The sequence below is a fragment of the Parus major genome, chromosome 4 (genome assembly GCF_001522545.3).
Source record: "Parus major isolate Abel chromosome 4, Parus_major1.1, whole genome shotgun sequence".
Classification (NCBI taxonomy): domain Eukaryota; kingdom Metazoa; phylum Chordata; class Aves; order Passeriformes; family Paridae; genus Parus; species Parus major.
This window is the reverse complement of record NC_031771.1, coordinates 54,306,335-54,321,035: the sequence shown is the minus strand read 5'-3', so window position 1 is coordinate 54,321,035 and position 14,701 is coordinate 54,306,335. Positions and strand designations below refer to the sequence as shown.

General features: G+C 42.5%; 1 protein-coding gene across 2 annotated transcripts in view; it reads left to right on the top strand.

Moving 5' to 3' along the window:
- The first annotated feature begins 4,050 nt into the window (after positions 1–4,050).
- C1QTNF7 (C1q and TNF related 7) overlaps positions 4,051–14,701 on the top strand; it is a 50,702-nt gene continuing 40,051 nt past the window's right edge. Inside the window, exon 1 of one of the 2 annotated variants that reach the window (XM_033513802.1) lies at positions 4,051–4,266. The gene's annotated coding sequence lies outside the window, so the exon portion shown is untranslated. The remainder of the gene's footprint in view (positions 4,267–14,701) is intronic. The other variant, XM_015625623.3, reaches the window with a different exon arrangement.

Below are 14,701 nucleotides of genomic sequence, written 5' to 3'. Positions count from 1 at the left end.
AACAGCCTCAACTCTCTCAGCCTGCCTTCAGTAGAGATGCTCCATCCCTCTGATCAGCCACAGCCTCCTCTGGACTCACGGCACTGGGTCCATCTCCTTCATATGTGGTGGGCCTCAGAGCTGGTTGCAGAGCTCCAAGTGGGGTTTCACAAGAGCAGAGCAGAGAGAGGGACAGGATCACCTCCCTTGACCTGCTGGTCATGCTGATTTCTGGGCTGCAAAGGCACATTGCCAGGCCATACTGAGCTTCTCATCAATCCAAAAGCATCACCCTTTAAAATGGGTCAGGACTCATCATGAAAGGAGTACCCCTTAAAGGCAGCTCTCCCATCCCTTCCTCTTCCATGGAGCTGTAAAGGCCAGGAGCCAGTGACCAAAAAAACTCAAACTAAACTGAAGGAAACAAACAACAATAAAAAAAATCCCCCAATGCTCACACATCAAACTAAGCAAAAACTTCCATGTGTTTTGACATCTTATTTCTATGTAACAACCAAATCTTCTCATTTGGGGCCACTGGACAATGACATACTTTTGTTTACCTGGAGGAAGCCAGTCTTCTGTATGAGGGGACAAGTAGGCCTCTGGGTTTGAGCAGCTTTGTGACCTGCTGGAGTGCACTGTGCCTTTTATACCTGCTCATTGTCTCAGCATTGGGCAAGATGAATCCTGAGCCTTTACACCCACATCTTGGCAGTCAAACTGAGCACTGTATGGACGTGAATGCATTCAGCCATAGCATAGGAAAATCCCAAATCCCAGCATCAAAGGATACTTCTCTTTTCAATGCCACAACATCATAATTCCTTCCTGCCAACAAAACAATTTAGTGGTTCACAGATGAAGGATTTTGTTTGATTGTTGGTTCAGATACTTGTGTTGGAAACATCCTTTATACTTATTAAAACCTGCTGCATCTTAAAATGTTTTGTTCAGAGAAGGGACTTAAAGATGTAACCAGGAAAAATTATCAGCTGCTTTCCACATGAGAGGATTAAGGACCACAATTTTTCAAGGGTGTGACAACTATATTCCTTAGAGCACATGTAATCTCATGCAACTCTTACAAACATTCATGTGTTTTGTCTTCAAGATGCAACAATCTGTTATGAAATAAATGTACACACACACACACAGGACCATAGGAAGACTTGTAGCCTCAGGTGAGCCAAGAGGCATTTTCTTTCCCATTGAAATTTCCCTGACAAGAATGATTCCTTTTGTCCTAACCCCTCTTCTGGCTGTTCCATTGTACCTGTGAGGACATGAATGCCAAGTTACCGTTCCTGGTTCAGCTGCTGCAGCGGGAAGCTTGATCCTACCTCAGCTGTGTCTAGACAAAGCCAAAAGCAAGAAAATCAGTGTTCTGGTGAAGTGCTAAAATGTGAAACAGTTGCCAAGAATTGTAACTTTAGAGGGATTAAAAATGAGCCTATCACAACCACCAGTGAACAATCCTATAAAAATAAAAGCTTTCTTCCAAAAAAATTGAACCTGTGTTTGCTGTTGAGCGCTTAATCCTCCAGGGCTTGCAGAGCACTTTGCAATTTCACCTTCACTTTTACCCTTGTCTCCTTCCTCCAGTCTGGTAAGCAAATGATGTAGATTCAACTTCTCCCTTTTAAGACTTCTGCTATGCTGAGCTCACATCCCTGTCCCTCTGACAAAGCTTTAGCTGCATCTCCCCCCTTAAGCCTCCTTCCCTATAACCTAAGAGTGGAACTTCCTGATGGTTCTTTAACTTGGTGTTGTGGACCACAGAAAACTATTCAGGTGGTCTTAGTGGGCATAAAATATTAACATCTTAAAATATTTTATTTAATTGTTGCTGCTATAAAATTAGTGTGATTAATTTTATTTACTACTTCACCAATGGCTATTTAGCCTTAGTCACAGTCCTATGAGGCAAGTAAATAAATGGCATTGAGGAAGATTCCCAGCCCAAATCCAGGTATGAATCAGTGGCAAAGTCCAAGTTCATAATTCCCATGAGAATTCTCCACAGACCATTAGAAAACATGTTTTGGGGTTTTTTTCCAATGTCATGGGCAACATCCCTTGCTTTTCCCAGAAAGACTCACCAGGAAAAGAAAGCACCTATGCTTCCCTAAACAGAATCAGAAAGAGATCAACTGGGGGAATGAGGACAAATTCCTCATTCCAAATGGGTAATTTTTAAATTTTTGGAGGGTAATTTTTACCCTCCAAAAATGGATAATTTTTAAAACTTCTGGGTAATCTTTAAAACTTTTGTTTGATTCTCACAAGGATGGAGGGCCAAGTTTCCAGAGGTGCCAGTACCTAAAAAGACATGCTTAAGGCATGATCACTAAGTGAAAATTAAGATACAAAACAGGAATATTGCAATGACATGATAGGAAGTTATTTCTACTTTCACTATTGCTCACCAGTAACTAAGTTCACCAGCAGATCCATAGAGCAAAATAAAAATACTCTGATAGAAATACTCTGGGGGAAAATTGAGACTTGTAAAATCATATATTGAAGTTTTCACAGTACTATATGATTTTGTAACAGAGTTTTCTATAACCTTGTTATTACCATTGAGCACTGGAATGAAAATCCTTTAGAAGAAAGCACAAAAAAAGGTGTTTTTTTCCCTTAAACCCTTTATCCCAGAACTGGGCAGTATTTTATCTACATTTTTGAATGCACAGGATTCTGTTTTTAAATTGTCTATTTAAAATATAAAATACTTAATATTTCAATGCCAAATTAGAACAAGTTCTTAGTTATGTCACACGTGGCATTCCAACGTTAACTTGATTTTTCACAGAAGATTGATTTCCTCTTTTAGTGGAATAAAACACCTTTGAAAATATCAGTCTAATGCCTCCATCTTCATATTCATAGTTTTACAAGAAAATACGGCTTACAAAACTAAAATCCTTTACTGACAACCACAATAAGCCTCATGTCACCTTAGCATCAGCGGGTCAGTTGGCTGCATTTCCAAAGGTACTGGAAAATTCAGAGCACAGCCTAAGGTAGGCTTTTCAGGACCCTCATTTCTTAAACAGAAGTTTGTTATAGTACCCATGGAGAAACTCAGAGACTGAAATTTCACAAATCACAGTATTTTATCATTTGTCTATTTGTTTGCTTACTTTTAGCTACTCTGCAGAGAAAACTCATATTTGCAAAAGAGGATCTTTTCTGTAAGTTCATAGATGCACACCATAACTGTGTCAGCCATAATTGGATGGAACAAATTCCTTGCAAAGAGGAAAAATTCAACATGGGCATAGGCAACCCTCCTACATGAACAACATGTTTCACTATCTTAGTTTGAGCAAAGCAGAACAAAGCCATGCTCAGTAAGTGGATGTCATTGAAAACCATGCCTCTATTATTCAAGTCTCTATTACTCAAGTGTTTACCTCTACTATTGACAGTGTCTCAGAATGTAGGATCATTGCCAGGAGTGTATTTTGAAGCTATCCAAAGCACCAAGTTTGAAACTCTTCAAAATCAAGAAGTCTGTGGTTGTGCTCAGCCATGACTCTCAGCTTGGGCGTCCCTGTGATAGATCACCCTGCATTACACTGTAGGGGAAGCCCTGCAGGAATTCCCTGGACCTGTGCCCAAAGCCTCAAAACCAAGGACTGGTGACTTGTGGCCAATGTGGGGACCAGGTTCCTTTGGGAGCTCTGAGCACTTTATGTATCTGAGGCTGTCACTTCTTCCTGCATTTTGAGGCAGATGCTGCTCCTCCCAAATCCCATGCTGAGGGGACTACATGCCAAAAGCAGCTGGTGTTTTTTTTTTCCTTTTCCCTGTTCTTTTACCAAGAAAGAGACAGCTTAGCCTATGACGCCTTCCAAAGATGATATAACATTACCTTGGGGAGGCTATGCCCCCCGTCCTGTTAGGACTCTGTCACACCACATCAGTCTGGAGCACAGGCTTGCTCCTTGCTCCATGGTATAAAACAAGTTCCTTCCAGCAAGAGTTTTACAGCAAACTCACAGTTGCTTTAAATTAGAAAAGTTGGCAGGTGGCCAAGGAAAGGAGCGGGAGCTGGTTCAGCTGAGACAGACAGTTAAAAAACTCTGTAAGAGCATCAAGCCTCAGATAGGTTTCCACAACGTACCTTTTTTTGTCATCCCAGCATTTACATTTGTTTTAAAGGATTTTGAATCACCAAAAAATTACCTCCTGGCTTTAATCTACAGCTCTTGCGCTACCTAAACAGAGCACATTGTTTTCCCTGAAAAATCAGATCTCATCTACTCAACTGTGAAGGTAAGTTTTAACTGATTCTACTTTCCTCAACTGACTTTTCTGAAATGCATTTGAAGAAAGGAATGCAATAGAAATATCTTTTGAAAAATGCATGTTTTTTCTGAGATACATGTGATTCTGTTAGAAATGGACTGTAGTGGTGTCTCGGTGAAATCTGCTTATGTATCTTCTCTTGTAAGAGAACAGTAATAAACTTGGACATTTATGCACAAAACATCCTCATCAGAAAGTTAGCAAACAGATTGTTTAAAAATCAAGCGTGTAATATTCTGACAAAAAAAAAATGTTTTAAATGTCTACCTTTCACAGGGTTCAGGGTGACTAAATTACCTAAAACATTTTAAAATTATTTCTCTCTATCTAGTGTTAATCTTACATTCCACCAACCCAGAACAGAGATTATTGGGGTTTTTTCAGTCATTAATGATTCCAAAGCTTCACTCTAACCGTAGTTGCTATGGTTTCATAGAAACTTGTTTTGGAAAAAAATAAAAATAAAACAAACTATAAATACCAAATAAACCATTTTGCTCCAGGCTTGCACGATTGCAAAGTTAAGCTCCTGCATCTAACTTATTAAACTCTCACAAATCTATTCATTTGCTATTTTGCTGCTCTGTTTCTTCTGCTTGGTTGGGGTTCTTTTCCAGGTCATTTTACTTATTGTGTTTCCACTGATACCAGCAGCGTGCTTTGTGCCTAAGAGTAGGCTGGCAAGAGACTGTGTGTTGTTAAATACAAATGAAATGCTGAGTGTAAGTGATTAATCACATCCTTGGTCTGGGTAGGTGAGAGTATAAATGGATTAGCAGTTTCAAGCTCCCTTTTTTCCGCTGGGTCTCTGGTTACCATTACCCAGGGGAGGCTGAGGCAAGCACTGCCTGCTGCCCAAAACCTGATAGTCACAGTGGGGGCTAATTCCTCTAACCCACTCGTTTTCAAGGAAATGATGAAGCTTTTCAGGCTGAAGTTGTAGGAAAATATGGGTGTGAGCACAGCATTACCCACAGCCCTTGGAGCTGTACAAGCTGTGGAAATTCAGTAACAGGAGACTGCTTCAGAAATCACACAACTATTGTGTTCTATAGCATGATGTGTTTAAGAAGCAGAAAATCCCTTCTTCCTATAGTGCCTGTCCCCTGTTTTCCCTGACCTGGGACAACTTCAGCTATGCTACTGGAGCAGATTTACCCTGGTGAGAACGGAGGGCTGTCAATGCCCCTAATGCTGTGTTCCCATGGATCACACTGTAAGAAATGGATTTAAGAGCAGAGAAACACAGAGCAGGGAGGGCAGGGAAAAGAGTGCAGAAAATCAAAACTGTAAGTGGAGGAGTTGGTATGCCTATCCACTGTCATGGAAGAAATGCTAAAATCCTCTTGACTTTGAAGCCCTGTGTTAAAAAAGAAGTTTGTGCTGAATGGGAAGCCCACCATCACCATCTTTGCTGAACTCTGGAAAGGTGGAGCTAGGAACACCTCCATCAGGTGTCTCCTGGGTGAGGACTACATGGTGTAGGGATTGGGATGTGCATTCACTATCACTGCTTGCCTATTCCTTGTCTTTCCTCTACAATACCCCAGCGATCTGATGAGTAGCTGGGAGTAAGGGTGGTAAAGGCTGCTCCATGCTGCTTGCTAATACTGGAGACAGGAGGGGTTCTGAGATGGAACATGTCAGCCAAAGGCACTGCTTCTGGTTCAGCGGCAATGACAGGGAAGGATGCAAACAGAGAAGGTAGTGTTTTGTTATTTCATCCCTTTCATCATCTCCACACTTCGGTGTTGCACGTATTCATGGTTCAGTCACAGTGACAAGGTGAGGAGGTAGATGGAAATCCACATTTCTGAGGACAGGGTTTGAGTGCCTGCAAAAGAAGATCTTCTGTCCCATTCCCATAGCTAACTTATATCCTTAATTCCCTGTGACATGCCCATTCACAAGTCTATCCCATGCACTGCTAAGCCTGAGTTTCAGAGTCCTTAAATAGATGCTGTATGAACATTACGTATACTGTCATTGCATGGTCAAATAACATCCCTGTTACCAAAGGATTACATTGCAAATGATGAAACTAAAATTTAGATTCACCAGAAAAACTTAACCTCACAGGGTAGCAAAAATCCTAAGGCTTCAACCTTTTACACAAATAATGGTCATTTAAAAAGTGTTTCTGACTCTAAGATGTGACTTGTCACAGATATGAGACAGGTCAAACTCCATTTACACTGCTGAAGTGGATTCTCTGTCCATCAAAAGGACAGAAAAGTGATTATGTGATTGCCTTGGCTGAGAAATCTAGTCTTTTCAGGCTCATCTTCATGGCACTACCAGGAAAACAAAGGCTGCAAATGAGAAAACCACTGGGCAGATTTATATTTTAGTTACAGATATTGGGCTGCAACTGTCAGCAAAGGGTATTTATTTCTGCTCCCAGACTCTCTAAAGTAAAAGGTGCACATCACTTCTCTGCATTTCTCTCTTAGGCTGAAGAAGGAATCTAGATTACTCTGATTTCCCAAAGCTGAAATAAACAGTTCATGCTCTTCATAAATTAGGATTCAGCTTTCATTTCCGGAAAAGTAGTGTGAAACTGGTCTTGGTTGTCTGCTCTCAAGACTAACCTGATGTTGGATGCAAATGGAAAAGACCAAAGTGATGAAAGCAGATCAGCAAAGCACCTAATTCAAGTCTTCAAAGATACTTTACAGTTTCACTAAACCTTGGAGTGGGGATAGGGACATATGACTAAAGAGTACATATTTCTCTGAGGTTTAAGGTGTTGGGAAGAACAGAACTGTTTAGTGTAAAATTAATTATTATTATCACAGAGGATAATGAGAACCACTTTTAAAGGGGAAGAATAGGCTGTGAATAATGGGAGAACACATCCTGGCAGTGAGAGAAACACAGTTTAAATATAATCCAGAGGGAAAGAAGGGAAAAGTCTCACTGGCTGGGATGTTTCACTTACTCTGGGCAAACCCAGCAGAAATCTGTGGGGAGTAATCATTCCTAGGCTGAGAAATGTGATAGTCCATATGTTGTGCTGGCTTAAATGTATTGGCTCATCTTCAGTCTATCTACTGTATTTGTCTTCCTCATCCATGTGAGCGTCATGTCTCCCAGACCCAAATGGGGTGCAGCCTACAGAAGTGGAGGCCAAATCTCAAAAATTTAATGGAGATAGTTGATTATGTTTAGACACCCATCGGGCCACCCATCCTATTTTCAACTCACGATCTCCCTTTCTTTTTTGGAAAGACCCCAAACCCAAAATCAGACATCCTGCAACAAACAGGAACATCTCCTTGGCAGGAGTCCAAGGTTAAAGTTAAGGGAAGGGATAAGAAAGGTTTAAGGAAAGGAACTGTTCAGTTAAGGGAATGGGTTTTTTGGATGTATTCATGCACTCTGTTTTATTTATCTTTTTTTTTTTTCTTTTCTTTTTTTTTCTTTTTTGTTTTTAATACATTCTTCAAAAAATATATTTTTCTTTCAGGAAAAAATGAGACTGGGGAGAGCATTAATAGCTGAGGTGGGACCTAAAATGTAGTTCAAAAAAATGTGCAATAAAAACAGGGAGTGACATTGCTATAAAACCAAGGAGAGCTGGAAGGGCAGAGCTGAAGAGATGAGTGTCTGGCCTGCTCTTCCCACTCCCCACCTCTTCCCACTGGTCTGATGGGCCTCATGACTGGATTCAGGCCAACGTAGGAGTCCCATCACTGCAGCACAGGGGAAAGTGATTTGTGAGCTGCTGAGAGAGAGACCTCCCTTGGGTTTTTTACCCCTTGGAAAAAAAAACAGAAGAATTCGATTTTTTTCTTATTTTATTTTATTTGTCCAGGAAAAATCTCCCTTTTCTTGGAGGGGGACTCTCCTGGTTCTGGAACATACATCTGCTATTCTCACTAGCAGTTACGACTCAAGAGCAAAAGTCTTTTTCCTTTTCAGGAGTCTATAAAAACTTGATGTTATGCCAGCCTATGCAGGCCTGCACTGATGTTCCTGCACAGTGACAGTCTGCTGCCTTTCAATGCACCTGAGGACTGAGCCTACTTCCCCAACACATCCCAGTCCACTTTTTCCAATCCTTTTTCACTATCACTAAACAGAGGAAATGCAGAGAAGCATGTAGATTACTCTTTGCATCCATTCCCTATTCTAGACACCATGTTGGTATTTATTTCAGACTATTTGGCTCCTTTGAGTCTCTGTAAGTTCCAACTCTGCACAGACGTGATCTGAAAGTTATCTTCCAGAGACTGTCCTTTTTTGGCCCCAAAACCTGAGATCATAGCCCTGCATTAGCAACCCACGCAGTCCCATAGATCTTTGCTTGTCTCCTGTGAATTACCAACCTGGCAACCTCCTTCTCACATTTTCCTGGTGTGTCTGTGTGTTTACCCAGGGTAAACCACTTTACTGCTTCCTCACAGGAGGTTCCTGAGGGAGGCAGCCACACCTGCCAAAATTACAGTGGTTGATGGGTGATCCTGTGCCTGCTCAAATGATCTGGGAAGGCATTGTCCAGCTTCCGGACAGCTGATTCTCACCAAAGCTGCTTTGGCCTCTCTTGAGATATTGCTTGTGCCATTCAGTGCAAATATTCCTGCTAGAAATATCTGCAGATGACCTCTGAGCACAAGCTTTGATGTGGACCAGCAAGAAAGTATTCCAGGGAGAGGTAGTAATTTTGGGAGTGGGAATAGGATGGCCTATGTTCCAGCAAAACAGCTTGCACAAAGGCCTGGTGTCCGGAACACAGCTCCTGCTCCTCTCCTGGAAGACGGGAATTTTCATTTCTTTCTCTATCTTGGGTAAAGGGAAAAGAAAATGAAGAAAAAATGTTCCCTTTACTGACTCAACAATACCATCATTAATTTCTCCATGTGTCTGAAAGTCCCACATGGGAATGCAAAAATCAAGTGACATCAATAGTCAGGCAGATGGAAACAGTTTAAGCAGGATGAGCAGGACCAGTAGCCCTGGCTAACTGTGAAACAGGTTGTCCTATTCCTCTCCCCTCCTTCCTGCCCCACAGGGAGAGTGGGTATTCCCTGTCCAGGCTTGGCTCTTAGGCTCTCAGAGGGACTGTGCTGCACAGCCTCCATGGACCTCCATGGCTCTGCAGGGGAGATTATTTGATTCTCTTGAGAAGGAGCTGTATTTCTCTGTATATTAAGATTTGCAGATGAGTTACACAGCTTTACATCTGACTGGGGTGTTGGAAGCTGCATTGGAGACTCCCTTCAGCTTTTTAAGCAGAGTTGAGTATTTCCTCTGCAGAACTGCCTAGGATGGCTGTCTCCATTCTGACAGGCCACAGACCTCAGTCCTGATTCAAAATTCCTGTTCACGGAATTTCTCAGAGAGAAATACATCACTTTTCACTGTGTCACACCTGGACAGTGCCTTCTGCACTACCAGGAGGTGCCTAAATTGCAGGACCTCTTCTGTACAGCTGGTCTGAGAGCCTGCTCTGAACCCGCCTGGAGTGTCTGCCTCTGACAGATCTAACAGAATATACAAAATTTTTTTATGAAATGAAAATAATCCCTAAACTCACCAGGAGAAAACATCCAGGAAAAAAGAAAGAAGGCACCTTGGGAACAGGAGGTGTTAGAAACCACCAATTGTCTTCCATTCTCCCTTTCTGCAGACATGGTCTGTCCTGGAGAGTCAGGACTTCTGTCTGAGACTTTTGATTGCCAAAGACTGGAGAAAAAAAAAGCCTGAATGCTGTGTGTAAAACATCTGTTTCTGCAGCCCAACAGGGCATGTATTAAATCCCTGTAGTGAGAGTCAGGTCACAACTGAGGTCAAATCAGTCCTCAGTTCCTTTTGTGTGTGTGACATAAGGACATGCACAGATCAGGTCTGCTGTGGGTGCAGCTCCAGGGATGCCCAGGGCATATTTGGATTGCTGTATCTGGCAGGACTCAGCCCTAGATTTCCCCTCCTGCAGATAAAGGCTTGTAGCCAGGAGAATTGTTTTTATACCTCCTGAACAAGTAAAACACCCATGTGAAGTACTTTGATGAGATGTGTCTCTTGGCTATTTCCAACCTGACTCAGTAACCAGGAAGTTGTACCACCTCTGCAAGGATAGGCCAGGTTTGTAAAACCCCTCTGTTTCCTTAGGACCGTTTTCTTCATCAGAAGGGATGGCCAGGACACTCACTGCCATCAGTGCTTATGCTTGAGCAGCCTCTGCATAGACTCTGGCACGAGCTTTGGATTCCTTGTCATTAAGACTTGATGATCCCATAGCAGAAACAATTTTGTTTGCATGGAAGAACTGCCAAGACACCCTTAAAAGGAAGGCTGTGCCAAGAGCACGCTGCCGGAGATGCTCACCACTGCTCCAGCCTCCCCAAGAACCATCCTGAGCAAGCCCAGGAGCAGGCGTGTGCCTCCCCTGCCCTGCTGAGCCCCAGTGCAGAGGGGAGACAGCCTGATCCTTTCAGCCCCCATGGCCAGAGGAGGGCAGGACCATGGCCTGGCACAGGGTCCCCCCTCAGAGCAGCCCAGCCAGCCTTGTTCCTGTACACGCCTCCATTCCAGGCTGTCAGCGGAAGCAGATGTTTCTAATTTATCACTAAAACCAAACAACTTAATCCACCAAATATGCAGCAGTGGGGGGCGAGGGGGGGGGGCTTTCACTTAAAGCTGATTTATAAATTGGATGATTAAAGTTAATTTGTCTATGAATGAGGCAAATCTGTGTCAAATATTGTTCCTAATGCTTCCTCCCTCAAATTTTTGCAAGTCCTAAACATCCAAAGCCTTTTCAACCTGAGGCAATGGGACACATTCCTGTTCTGCTGGCCAAAAGCATCTGGCACTGTTTCCTTTCATCAACAACTCCAATATTTATCCATTTAGCCCTTCAGAACATTATTTGGGTGTAACAGACATCACAGCCCTCTGTGGTACAGGTGCCAGAGACAGGCCTCAGCAGCGACCCTAGCATACTCCTTCTTGTTTTTGGAGTGTTATTTCCCCTTGGCTGCCTGGTAGTGATGGCTGGAGGGCAGCCTGGCACCAGAGAAGCCTGTGCTGGGAGCCCCTGGCAGTGGGGACTGTGCTCAGGGCTTGCACAGAAACTGCATCCTCACTCCACAGCATGGCTGAAGGCCCTGATGGGAAGGGTTCTGAGTCCAAGACTATTTCAGATTAGACTGAGAAAATTATTGGCTTTCCCTGTGTTTATCAATCCTGGAGGCCATGGCCAGCCTCAGATCATCTGAGCTTGCACATGCACAGCTATTGATCCATCCAGCTACAAACAGTGCACACACCCTGTTCCTACAACCAACACACATCCTGCTTCTGCTGACACCCCTTAGACCACCAGCCCCTACTGCTCATAGCTTGTGACATTCCTTATGAAAAAAGCTGTTCTCCAAGCAGCTGGCACTCAGCCATAGCACGTCTGCCATGCACAGCAGCAGATAGCAATGCAGTAGCCTTAAAAAGTTCTTAGCAGCATAAACCTTGTGTGCCCGTGAAAGGTGAGGGGAAAAGGCAGTCCCAATCAGCAGTAGGATTGTCAAAGCAGCTGGGCATCCACAAAACAGAGAATTCCTGGTGCAGGAATTGGAGAGGGTCCTTGTGTAGGGCCTTGGTAGCCCCCAGACCCCCACCCTGTGGTGCCAGGCTGGGAACACCAGGAGAGCAAATTGGCACACTAAACCTAACCTGGTTACATGGGAAAAGAGCAGTTGTACTGATTTGCTCAGCTACACCTGTAAAAAATAAGGATTTCATTAAGTGTCCTTGCCTGGTAGACGTTGCAGTGCTCCCTATTCCTCAAAGCCAGAGCTCCTGCTGCAGAGAGGGACCCAATGGCACAGACTGACCCCCAGATGTTGCACACAAGAGTAAGTCCCTTCAATCCAGGGGTGTGGGTGCCTGAACTGCAGCCACGGCATAGCACACTGCTTTTGGACGTTTGGGCATTCAGGTGTAATTGCAGTAGCTAAGTGGGTTGTAAGAAAATACAAAATAGCCTCTGCTGGGGTCACTGCAATGGTGATTAGGCTGTGGGACAGTGTTGCAATGACCAGTGCCCCTCTCCTTTGCAGTCTCCTGGCTGTAAGCAGGATCTTCTGGGGCTGGAGTAGTCAGGAAATCCTTCTCCTCCACTATTTCTATTAAATGGTAGCATTAGATAACATACCAGGATGTCAGTGAAATTCTCTTCAAGTCCAAATGTCAGGTGGGCTAAAGGGATGAGTGAAAAGGAGAATAGAAGAAAACCGGAAGGAAAGCAGCAGTAGCAGCAGCAGCAGTGGGAGCAGGAATCAGCCCTTGGTGCTCTCCTACAGCTACTACATTCCCATCCCTCCTAGACACAAAATGTATAAAGCAAGCTGGAAAACAATCAGTTTGAGAAGAAAACTGGAGACACCTGGAACAACACTGAGCTTGAAAAGAGCTGAAGCAATTCTAGTTTTTGTCTAACAAAAGAAGTCACTCTCTTTTGTAATTCAATCCAGATACTTCACAAACTTTGCTGTATCGTTTTAACAGTTTACAGCTACATGCAATGGGATCACCATAAACAATTTATTCTGTAACAGTGCTGTCTGCTCTTCAGGAAGCCTTTTCCCAAATGAAGAGATGCCATTTGATTCACTTTTACCAGTAGTGCAGCTCTTTACTTCTTGAGAACTGGGCTGTGCTTCAAATGGTAATATACACTCTAAGTGGCTTCTACTCTACCTAGTTAAAGAGGTGCCTTCCCTCATTCTGCACCCATAAGGGATGGTCGGAGATATCCTCATATCTGAAAGCTTTTTGCTTACAGGAAGGAAACTAATTGCATTTCATTGCAGGAAAAGAACATTTTACTTTGTTGTTTTCAATAGCTTGGTCTGAAATAGCCTCACCCTCACTCTAGACCTGATGAAAAGTGATGAATTTGAACGAGCAAAGTGGTTTCAAATTTCCAGATAAATCTTGTACACTATATTCTGGGACCCTAATTTTTATATCTGCTTGTTTTTCCCAAGGTTATAAAGAAGAAAGGGATATAGATTTAACTTATGGGAGACTTGATCTATGCATAAAGTACCATTTTCTTAAGCTGTGAGAAGATTAAATATAATGTTTTGCAATCATGTTCAAGGTACATGAGCAGCAGATTTTTGATGGGAAAGTGACACAAGCTACTGATAGAAAGCCTGCTTTCTAATTCCTGGGGAGTTTATTTTGCCTTCCTACCTCTGATGAAGTAGCAGTACTTGAAATAGGTTTTGCTTTTGGCTGAAGATACATCCCACAATGGAAGAGAGTGAATATCCTTGCCTTAAAGCATCTCTGGGATTCATCCATGTTGTCTGACCTCTGAGAGGAAAGGCAACTTAATAAAAACTCCTTTCTGACCCTCAGATGGAAGATCACACGAGTGCAGGCTGAGGATATTTATATCTGAGCATGAGAGTTTCTTTTGATGGTTTTTAATGTTATATGTTGTTGATGTTCCTAAATTATACAGCTCAGTGAAGCATTCAAAAACAAATGTTCAGCCCCCCTGGGGTATGGTACAAGGCCTAAGGATAAGCTTTGATGTGGATATAAAGCCGTGGTGGCTGTCAGATCCTGAGTCATTTTCCAGTGGCACCAATGTGACCAGAAGGGGAATATATATGCTTTCACACAGTTTTGAGCCAGAACTTCAACTTCTGCTGTGCAAACTGCTTATGTTGCCTTTACAATCAGTGCACCAGTGCTGGTGTATATCAGCTCAAGAACTAGACCATCAGACTTCAAGATAGAAGTTATATGGGCAAGATATTACACATTATAGGTTTAAAAAGAAGATTTGCCTTTTACATTTTAATGATATATTAAAATAAATTACAAAATAAAAAGACAGAATTCTTCCTTTTTTCTAATGTGCAGTTTGAAGCATCAACAGGAATTTGCAGACCCTGAGTGCCTGCCCATTTTTCCCTAGTCCCTACACTAGCTGAGACCACCTGAGGCAGTGTCATTAGCATCCTGCCTCAAGTGAGAAATTGCTGCAATCCTAATTTGGCTGGTTTGGCAAGCCTGAGCAGGTATGCAGCAGAGTGTCTAGAATGGGGGCTGACAGTATGGGACATCCACATAAGGGTTGCAAAGGAGCTTAACTGGGTCCCTCCAGGAAAGAGAACTAGTCTAGAATACATCTGTGGCCCATACTATATTTTTTTTTTCATTTTTCACAGAAATGATACATCATTTCCCAGCTACCTGACATCTCTTTCTCTATGTACATATACATATATACATATATATATACACAAACATATATACATGTATATATACACATATATACACACACATATCTATATCTATATCTATATCTATATCTATATCTATATCTATATCTATATCTATATCTATATCTATATCTATATCTATATCTATATCTATATCT